Below are 11685 nucleotides of genomic sequence, written 5' to 3' on the forward strand. Positions count from 1 at the left end.
TATGTAAAAAGTTATGCAAAAATATGACCATACCGACTGCGCAGATGAAAATACATGTGCGCGTTGGACGCACTCATGAGCAAAACAGAAACGGGGCCGACGCCTTCCAAACCAAAAGGAAAAAATCTGCATCCATTTGTGTCAGCGCATTGCAATTGCTTTTAGATATTTGATACCTCGGTGTTTCGGTGCCCAGGCTCATTTGCACCCGTTTAGTAAAAAATCAAAATTAATATAAAAAAATTCAAAGAATTTCAAGTTTTCTAGGTGATAGATAATTTGGTGCGTGAGGTGTGCTCTAATTTTTGTATCATTTAAACATCTGAGCAGCTCTTGACAAAACATACAAATCGGCTCAAAACGGTGCAAGTAGAGTAAACTTTTTTAGAGAAACCGAATTAGTCTTTTTTGCGGAAAGCTGCTCAGATCTTCAAATTGAATAAATTTGGAGCGAACCTCAAGCATTAAATTATCTATCACCCAATTTGTTTTGGAATTGTTTGAATTTTTTAGTATTTGTTTTGATTTTTTTACTTACCAGGGATGCAGATGAGTCTCGACAGTGAAATGGATTTTCCAAAATCTTAAACTCTCTTCTTAATTAATGTTGAATAAAAAATTGGGCATTTGTTTCAGAAAAATAAAAATAAATAGGAAACTGCTGGTTCTTGTCTGAAATTATCAAAGACGTCCATACGGATCGAAACGTGAATGATGGTGGAATGACGAGACCATGCGTACTAACTCAAACAAACCAAATAAGAAGTGGAGACCATGTTAATGTGCAACATTTCATATGGAGAAACTATGATTGCTTCTCTGTTCCTCCATGATAGGAGCGGAGCATTTGTAAAATCTAGACATTACAAGTGTGGTGTGGAGTCATTCTAATGTTCGTTCTGCCCTGGTTTTTGTGGGATTTTTTGTGCTCATCCCAACTCATCAAGAACATCTGTAGCTGATTCCCTAAAAGATAGAGAAGTGAACTCGCGAATAAAGATTAGTAGTGTATTTTTACTCCACTAAGTTCTGATCGTTTCTAACTGATCATTTAAATTTGACTGAGTAAAAAAATGAATTTGTTGCAAACAATCACAAATTCAGTTCAAACTTCAAAAATTCGGTGCTGATTCATAATATTTAACAATGCCATAAAACGAAACTTAGTTTAAACTAACTAATTTCACATATACTTAGCCTACAACTTATTAATTTTCATTTTATGGCATTGTTAAATATGTTTTAAACTAAGTTGTTAAATATTATGAATGAACACCGAATTAGTTAGTTTAAAATAAGTTTCATTTTATGATCGTATATGTGAAATTAGTTAGTTTAAGTTTAACCTACAATTCGGGTTCGTAGCCTCCTCGAGCTAGGGAGGAAGAAGGATCCCGATGTGTTGTTCTTGGCGGAAACGAAGCTCTTGAAGAAAGAACTCGAGCAGTTTAGCTGGTTGTTGGGACTAGCAAATATGATCGCTTGGAACCCGGGAGGGAGGGGTCGGGGCGTTGCGATGTTTTGGAGGAGGGGAGTGGACATTACCCTGAGAACGTATGGTAGGAGACATGTTGATGTGGATGTTAAGGATGATGATGGGAAGGTCTCGAGGCTGACAGGGATGTATGGTGAGTCGGCCACGGAGCGCAAAAAGGAGACATGGTGAAACCTACAAATTCTCGGACAACAGCATCAAGATGGGCGGCCATGGATCTGCCTACGTGACTTCAATGAGATCCTGACGTGTTACGAGAAATGCGACAGGGCGGCTCGGCCCCAAAATCTCATGGACAACTTTAGGGTGGCATTGGAGAGCTGTGGTTTGAGTGACATAGGCTATATGGGGACAAATTTACGTGGAGAAATCACAACAGGGTGCAAGATAATTATATATGTGAGCGGCTACACCGTGCTACTGCTAATACCTCCTGGTCTGAGATGTTCCCAGAGTTTGCAGTATTGAACGGTGATCCCCACCCTCGGACCACCGGTCGGTCATCGTTAACACCCACGGAGATAGGGGAAGGAGGCTAGGAGGGGACAGAGGATTTTGTTTTGAAGCATGGTGGCTGCAAGAAGATGGATGCAATGACGAAATACACGAAGCATGGGAGAAAGGATGGCGGGATGGGGCTGCTTGTGTGTCCCATGCAATGAGGAAGGTGGCTGGGAGGATGAAGAAGTGGCACAAGGAGGTGATAGGGAGTTGGAAGGAAGAATAAAGAAGGCCAAGGGTGATCTGGAGAGGTGTATGTGTGCTCCGGTCTCAGAGGAAAAATTAGAGAGGGGGCGAGGCTAAGATGTGTAGTGCAAGATCTCGAGGAGAAGAAAATACGAAGGCCAAACAGAGATCACATGTGGACTGGTTAAGGGATGGCAATCGGAATACCCGCTATTTCATGGCCTTTGCCTCTGCTAGAAGGAAAACAAATCGTGTAAAGGAGTTGAATAAGGAAGATGACTCGATGGTGAAGGAGGGGGAGGAACTAAATAATTATGTGTGCTCTTTTTTCAGGATCTGTTTTCCTCTACCGCTGGCAACAGAGTAAATGAGCTAATTGATAAAGTCGAGCCTCGAATCACTAACGCCATGCGAGCAATGCTTGAAATGGAATTCACCCGAGAGGAGGTTATGGCGGCGTCGGACCACATTGGTGATTTAAAGGCGCCGAGGCCAGATGGAATGGATTCCATTGTGTACAAGCGACATTGGCATTTCATGGGAGATAATATTGTCGAAGAAGTTCTTGTTGTGCTCAATGGCGGTGCAATGCCGGAAGGGTGGAATGACACAATTGTAGTCCTGATTCTGAAGGTCAAAAACCGAACGAGAATTAAAGATTTGCAGCCTATAAGTTTATGTAATGTTGTTTACAAGTCGGTGTCCAAAGTTATTGCTAATGACTAAAATTGATTCTGCCTATGCTCATATCTTATAATCAAAGTGCTTTTGTTGCCTGGCCGGCTGATTATGGATAACGTTCTTTTTGCCTATGAGATCTCACACTATCTGTTGAATAAGAAGAAGGGGAAAGAGGGAGTGGCTGCAGTCAAGGCGGACATGAGTAAGGCGTATGACAGGGTCGAATGGGCATTCCTTAGGGCAATGCTGCAGAAACTTTGGTTCAGAAGGCATTGGGCAGAATTGATTATGAGATGTGTAACTACAGTCCCCTATCAGATCAAGATTAACGGAGACCTCACCGAGCAATTTTGTCCATCTCGCGACCTGCGATAGGGTGACCCAGTGTCGCCGTACTTGTTGGTGATATGCACGGAAGGACTCTCAGCTCTCCTCCATGATGCTGAACGCACAGGCAAAATCACTCGCGTTAAGGTATGCCCTAATGCACCGGTGGTGTCCCATCTTCTGTTCGTGGACGATTCTGTCCTCCTTATGAAAGCCAACCAGGAAGAAGGCATGGCTCTGAGAGAGGTCCTGGACCTGTATGAAAACTGATTGGGGTAGTGTGTCAACCTCGAGAAGTCGGCTATTATGTTCAGTCCAAATACAAATGAGTCATGGAGTGAGAAGTATCTCGGGCTACCAGTACATGTGGGAAGGTCCAAGAGGAAGGCCTTTGCATATATTAAAGGAGGCATAGCACGGAGAATGTATGGATGGAAGGAGAAGCTGATTGCTAAGGTGGGCAAGGAGACACTGGTGAAGGGGGTGGCACAAGAAATCCCAACCTATGCAATGTCTTGCTTCGACCTGACACAAACATTCTGCAAAGAAATTAGCTCCCTTATCGGCAATTATTGGTGGAGCCAGCAGGATAAGGATAATACGACTCATTGGATTAGTTGGAAGAAACTCACCATGTCTAAGGCACAAGGAGGTTTAGGGTTTCGTGACATGTATAGCTTCAACATAGCAATGATGTCCAAACAAATCTAGAGACTAATTCAGAACCCTGATACACTTTGTGCACGAATACTCAAAGCTCGCTACTACCCACATGTTGATGTCCTAGAGGCTGGACCCAAGGAGGGAATCTCTTACTCTTGGCGTAGCTTGCTGAACGGCTGTGATCTGATTAGGGAGGGCTATCTATGGAGGATCGGAGATGGGTGCAGTGTCAGAATATGGACTGATTCGTGGATTCCAAGACCGTGGTCTTGACGGGTTATAACGCCTCAACCAAGTAATATCTTGGAGTGGGTCTGTGATCTCATTGATCCAGCCACGAGCTCTTGGGACGAGAGATTGATCTGGGACATATTTTGGGCGGATGACGTAAGATACATCCTGCAAATTCATTTGCGGGAGGGCGTATAGGATTTCATTGCATGTCAATTTGATAGCAAGGGAAGGCACTCTGTCAAGAGTGCTTATAAACTGCATGTGCAGCTGCTCAATCAGCAGCGAAATGGAGGGCAAGGACAGAGTACCAGTGTTGCTGGGAACCTAGACAACACAACTGATGAGTTGTGGAAATTGCCATGTCCTAAGAACATACAAATGTTTGCATGGAGACTCAAACATGAATCACTGGCGTTCTGAACAAATATTGAACGAAGATGGATTCCAATTGATGACAAGAAGTGCCTCTTCTGTGGCCGAGCTGAAGAAGATGGCGCCCATCTCTTTATCAAGTGCAAGAATGTCAAGGCTGTGTGGAGGGAGCTGGCAATGGAAAAGGAAAGAATGGAGCTTGAGGATATTTCATCAGTGCATGCAATGTTGGACTATCTATGGGGGCTGGAACTCACGAAGCGATTGCATATCCTCACTTTCTGGTGGCTGTGGTGGTCCAACAGAAACAAACTGCGAGAAGGCGAGATGCCAAGGTCGCCCACTGAGATCGCTAGTAGCACCAGGTGCAATGTCTTGGAGTACCTACAGATATATACCCCACAGCCGAAGAAGATCGCAGAGGAGAAGTGGAGGCCGCCAGGAGAAAGCCATGCTGGTTGGGGAGTGGTTGCTCGAACTTCGTAGGGTAATATTATCTGTGCAAGAGCTGGCCGTCAGGAGAATGTTAATGATGCATTTGCAGCTAAAGCCCTTGCAATGTCCCATGCTGTGACACTTGCTGCCGATATGGGAATCATAAATGTGGAGTTTGAAACAGATTCTCAACTGCTGCTGGAAGCCCTGGATATGAACAAGGTGGACTCATGGGCATATGCAGCCATCATTGAGGATATGAAATACCAGCTCAAGATGTGGTTTTCCCGTCATGTTATAACCGTCTGCAGGCGTTTCGGAAATGTTGTAGCTCATGAGTTAGCTTCTGTTGGTCGTTTGCTTGATCCGAACCACTAAGTTCAGTGGGAGTCTGATGTACCCACCCATGTGGCTGAATGTGCTTTAGGTGATATGCCCAGGCACTTTTAAGTTATAAAGCTATGCTTTTCTCAAAATTTTTTTATCAATTTTAATCGCTATCAGATTCTTAGGTGATCTCATTCCACTCAACTCTTGACATACTGCCAATCATGGCGTCCGAGTCGTTGCCGTCGTTTGGATCGTCGAAGATGCTCATGTCGCCCTGATACGTCTCCAACATATCTATAATTTTTGATGGTTCCATGCTATTATCTTGTCAAACTTTGGATGTTTTGTATGCCTATTATATCTTTTTTGGGACTAACTTATTAACTCAGTGCCAAGTGCCAGTTCCTGTTTTTTCCGTGTTTGTGACCCTTTTCATAGGAGGATTTTAAAAGGTGTCCAAACGGAATAAAACTTCTGAAAAGATTTTTTCCGAAACAGAAGATACGCACGAGACTTGAGAACCAAGGCAGGGGCCACCAGGGGACCCCACAAGCCCCCAAGGCGCGGCCAGGGGGCCGCGCCTAGCAGGCTTGTGGGCCCCGTGTGGCTCGTCTTTCCTACCTCTTCCGCCTATAAATTCAGAAAAATTCCAAAACTGCGCAGGAGATCCACGAAAATACTTTTCCGCCGCCGCAAGCTTCTGTCTCCACAAGATCCCATCTGGGGCATGTTCTGGTGCCCTGCCGGAGGGGGATTCGGATACGGAGGGCTTCTTCATCAACACCATGACCTCTCCGATGATGCGTGAGTAGTTCACCATAGACCTACGGGTCCATAGCTAGTAGCTAGATGACTTCTTCTCTCCCTTGGATCTTCAATACAAAGTTCTCCATGATCTTCATGGAGATCAATCCGATGTAATCTTCTTTTGCGGTGTGTTTGTTGAGATCCGATGAATTGTGGATTTATGATCAGATTATCTATGGATCTTATTTTAGTTTCTTCTGATCTCTTATATGCATGATTTCATATCCTTGTAATTCTCTTCGAGTTGTGGGTTTTGTTTGGCCAACTTGATCTATGATTCTTGCAATGGGAGAAGTGCTTGGTTTTGGGTTCATACTATGCGGTGACTGATGGGGTTATAGTCCTAGGGTAGGGTCATAAGCCTACCCTATAGGTCCTACCCAAGGACTACCCTTCATAAGGGACAAAGCCCTTTGTCAGCTCCGACTGAACTAAGGAATTCCATCATCCAGTCGGTAACAGACACCCGACCATCCAGTCGAAGGTGAGCATTCGGAGCGTATCGATCGGACCGACTGGATTCCACTCTGTACATCGTAACCCCCCAGGAGGGAAACGGTCGTACGTTTCCTCACGCTTTTATTAGCATTTAGGCCGTACGTTACCTGTAACGTAGGTGTTCATTCACCATTATTCCACCCCTGCACACCGACCATTGTGAAGGGCAGCGTACTCTATATAAGCCACCCTCCCCCACTTGTGCAAGGGTTAGCAACTCATTGTATTCCATATTTCCACTCGACAACAAAGCTCCCTGAGCACTGAGATGTAGGGCTATTACCTCCACCGCAGAGGGGCCTGAACTCATACAACCTCGCTGTAGCTAAGAGTCTGCCCATCCCTTTCGTACCCTACACATCTACTGTCAGGCTTATATCCACGACAGTTGGCGCCCACCGTGGGGCAGGCATCTAAGAGACTTCCGGCGAGTTTGCGACTACTTCCTTTCGTCATGTCGTCCGGGGGAGATTCGAGCATGGGTCACCAGATCTTCTTCGGCGCTCTCTCCTTCATCATCGACGATTCGGTGTGGCTTCGGGATGCTCCTCTCGACGTCGAGGCGCTTCCCCGTCATGGGGCTACGCACTTCCGTGCCGGCGCCCGCGGCATTCTTCTTCTCCAACAGTCAGCTCCGGTGTCGACCCGCACCGCCGTCGCGCGCTGCAGCAAGCGGTCTCGCCGTCCGCGGCTCCAGCATTGGGTGCAACACGCCCAGGCGCGCCAGAACGCGTCTTCACAAGTGGCGGTTCTAGAGTCCGTTGTGGTTGCCCCGCTGTCCCAACACTCGGACTCGGTTCCGAGTGAGTTTCCTTCCGAGTATGCGGGTCGCGGGCCCGCAGCAGAAGTACACATGGCCAACTCCCATGAAGATCCCCGTCAGGCTAGCCGAAGTGAGCGCGAGGTCAGCGAAACGTCCGGCGCGCGCCGCCCACCTCGCCGATCTGCCAGTCGGCACACTCGGCGGAGCAACGTAGAGTTGTTCCGCACACCCCTCCTCAACTCGGCTGCGGCTGCCAAGATAGCCGATTCCCTCCAGCCGACTGATTCAGAGGCTGGTAGAGGGATCGAGCAGATTCGAGCCCTGTTGCACACGGCGCAGCAACAGAATTCGGTGGTCTCCCAGTCGCACAACAGGATCCATAATAGTTCTGTTCATGCGAATACGCATCGGTCGGTTCACAGCCCTGGTTCCCATCAGCGGCACAGGGGAGGCAGCCGTTCCATGAATCACGAAGATCGCCGCCGCTCACGCACCCCTCCGCGGGGTGGGCCCTATGGTTCCCGACATCATGATGATCGACGTTCAGTCGGCGACACTTACGGCCCAAGACCCGACGCAAGAGGTCGTATCGCCCAGCGAAGGGTCGACAGGGGCCGAGCCCACCGCGATGGTCACGATATGGACCATCCAGGTGGAAGCAGGACCATCGTGTCTGGTCCCGAGTGTTTTAGTCGAGCCATCCGCTCGGCTGACATCCCGCCCAACTTCCGATTGGCAGCGGGAATCAGTAAGTTTATAGGAGAGTCCAAGCTGGAAACATGGCTAGACGACTACCGAGTGGCGGTCCAGATCGGAGGAGGGGACGACCATGTCTCCATGAAGCACCTCCCTCTGATGCTCGACGGCTCGGCGCGAGCGTGGCTGAATCAGTTAGCCCCCTCGAGCATCTACAGTTGGGCAGATCTGGCCCGAGTGTTCATCAAGACCTACGAAGGGACGTGCAAGCGCCCTGCGGGCCTCGTGGAGCTCCATCATTGCGTCCAGAAGCCGAATGAGCCCCTGCGTGACTTCATTCAGCGTTGGACAACTCTCTACCACACGGTGGAGAACGTCACCGAGCATCAAGCAGTCTGCGCCTTCAAGGCAAGCGTGCGGTACAGGGAGCTGTACCTGAAGTTCGGTCGAACAGGTGACATCTCCATGAGCAAGATGATGGAGATAGCAGCTCGCTACGCAAATGGCGAAGAAGAGGACCGCATCCGAAGCGGTAAGCACAAGACAGTCGGCGACGAAGATGGAAGCAACACTCGGAAGCAAAAGCAAAAAGCTCCATCCACTCCGCAGGCAGAAGCTGCAGTCGTGACCAATGCCGAGTTCAAGGGCAAAGGGAAGGCGCGGTTTACCCCCAAGAAGAAGCAGTTCAATAATCCCATCCTGGACCAGCCATGCCCGGTTCATACGAAGATGGATGAAGAGGGTAATCCCATATATCCAAAGCATACCACTCGACAGTGTCGCCTCCTGATCCAGGGGTTCGGCGAAGGGCAACCGAGTGAGAAGGTCAATGAACAAGATGAGGAGGATAAGGAGGATCCGTTCCCCCAAGTCCATGCGACACTCATGATTTTTGCTGACGTCGAAAGCAAGAGTCGATTGAAGCTGGTGAACAGGGAGGTGAACATGGCCACTCCTACCAGCCCCTAGTTCCTCAAATGGTCTCAGGCTGCGATCACCTTTGACCAGTCGGATCATCCAGTGCATGTTCCCACCCCAGGAAGACAAGCTCTGGTCGTCGACCCGGTGGTAGAAGGAGTCCGACTGCGCAAAGTCCTCATGGACGGCGGCAACGGTTTGAACATCATGTACGCCGACACTCTCAAGGGGATGGGCATTCCGATGTCCAAACTCAGCGAGAGCAGCATGTAGTTCCATGGAGTCGTCCCTGGACGGAAGGCCAAGTCACTCGGCGAGATCGCATTGGACGTCGTTTTCGGCTCCGACAAGAACTTTCGCAAGGAAAAGCTCACGTTTGAGGTGGTGGATTTCCAGAGCGCTTACCACGCAATTCTGGGCCGCCCAGCGTATGTGAGTTTCATGGCCCGACCATGTTACGTATACTTGAAGCTGAAGATGCCAGGCCCAAAAGGCGTGATCACCATCACGGGCAATCGACAGCGAGCCGAAGAGTGCCTGCAGCAGGGATCAAGGATCGCCGACCAGCAGATGGCCGTCCTCGAGCTCGACGAGTACAAGAAAACAGTCGACCCCGCCGACCTGATGCGCTCGAAGAAGCCAGCTTCAGAATCCGCATTCCAGTCGGCGGGAGAGACGAAGAAGGTCAGCATTCACCCAACGGACGACACTGCTGCCTCGACGAACATCTCCACCACCCTCGATCCTAAATAGGAAGCCGAGCTCACCCAATTCCTCCGTGAGAACTGGGACATCTTCGCATGGAAACCCTCTGACATGCCAGGTGTACCCAGGGAGTTGGCTGAGCACCGAGTGCATGTGGACCCCGTCGCTCGGCCCGTCCGAGAGCGCTTGCGCCGGTCCGCCGCGCACAAGAGGAAAGCAATCGGGGAGGAGGTAGCCAAGCTGCTGGCAGCCAACTTCATTCGCGAGGTTCACCACTCCGAGTGGCTCGCCAATGTTGTCATGGTGCCCAAGAAGGACAAGTCGCTCCGAATGTGCATCGACTTCAAACACCTCAATAAGGTCTGCCCGAAGGACCATTTTCCGCTCCCCCCGCATAGATCAAATTGTCGATTCGACTGCGGGGTGCGAGCGTTTGTCATTTCTTGATGCCTACTCGGGCCATCATCAGATCTGTCTGTATGGCCCCGATGAATTAAAGATAGCCTTTATCACCCCATTCGGGTGCTTCTGCTACATCACTATGCCATTTGGTTTGAAGAATGCAGGAGCTACCTTTATGCGCATGATCCAAAAATGTCTTCTCGACCAGATTGGTCGGAATGTGGAGGCATATATGGATGATATCATAGTCAAGTCACGCAAAGGTTCCGACCTGCTGACTGACTTGGCAGAAACATTCGCCAACTTTCGTAGGTACGATATCAAGCTCAACCCCACCAAATGTTCATTCGGCGTTCCCAGCGGAAAGTTACTCGGTTTCTTCGTTTCCGAACGAGGGATCGATGTCAACCCTGAAAAGATCGGGACCATCGTTCGAATGGAGAGGCCGGTCAGAATACACGATGTCCAACGGCTCACAGGTTGCCTAGCGGCTTTGAGCAGGTTCATCAGTCGACTCGGCGAGAAAGCACTTCCTCTGTACCGACTCATGAAGAAATCAGATACAACGAAGCCCAAGTCGCATTCGACGACCGCAAAGTCCTACTTTCCACCCAGTCGGTTCTTACTGCTCCGCTCAGTAAAGAGCCCCTTCTTCTGTATATCGCGGCTACAAATCAAGTCGTCAGTACTGTTCTTACAGTCGAACGAGAAGAAGAAGGTAAAGCATACAAAATTCAGCGGCCAGTGTACTACGTCTCCGAGGTCCTGACTCCTTCCAAACAGAGGTATCCCCACTATCAAAAACTTATCTACGGGATTTGCATGACTGCGAAGAAGGTGGCTCATTATTTCCAAGACCACTCAGTGTCTGTCGTTTCTGATGCTCCGTTGTCGGAAAGTCTCCACAATCGAGACGCGTCAGGCCGACTGGCGAAGTGGGCAATGGAGATGTTGTACTGCGATATCAAGTTCGAGGCCAAGAAAGCTATTAAGTCTCAAGCTCTCGCTGACTTCATAGCAGAATGGGTAGAACAACAGCAACCAACCCACATCTACTCGGCCCATTGGACAATGTTCTTTGATGGGTCCAAGATGTTGAATGGCTCCGGCGCCGGCGTCGTGATCATATCGCCAAAGGGCGACAAACTCAAGTACGTGCTGCAGATACACTTCGATTCCTCCAACAACGAGGCAGAGTATGAAGCTCTCCTCTATGGATTGCGCATGGCCATCTCACTCGGCGTCCGTCGCCTGATGGTCTACGGCGATTCAGATTTGGTAGTCAATCAAGTGATGAAAGAGTGGGATGTCAGGAACCCCACCATGACCACATATTGCAATGCAGTGAGAAAGCTTGAGAAGAAGTTCGAAGGTCTAGAACTTCATCATATTCCTAGACTGAAAAACGAAGCAGCTGATGAGTTGGCAAAACTCGGATCCACTCGGAGACCAGTCCCGAGTGATGTCTGCCTCGAGCACCTTCACCTCCCTTCAGTCAAAGAAGATCCTTTTACAGAAGAACCAGTACAACCAAAGAGTTCAATAGATCTGATTGAAGTCGATGTGCCTACTGTGGTTGATCTGGTCATGGAGATTCTTGCTGTCATCCCCGATTGGACTGTGCCGATCACTGCATATATGCTGAGACAAGAACTACCAGCGGACGAAGTCC

Source organism: Hordeum vulgare, chromosome 5H (assembly GCF_904849725.1).
Source record: "Hordeum vulgare subsp. vulgare chromosome 5H, MorexV3_pseudomolecules_assembly, whole genome shotgun sequence".
In the NCBI taxonomy this organism is placed as follows: domain Eukaryota; kingdom Viridiplantae; phylum Streptophyta; class Magnoliopsida; order Poales; family Poaceae; genus Hordeum; species Hordeum vulgare.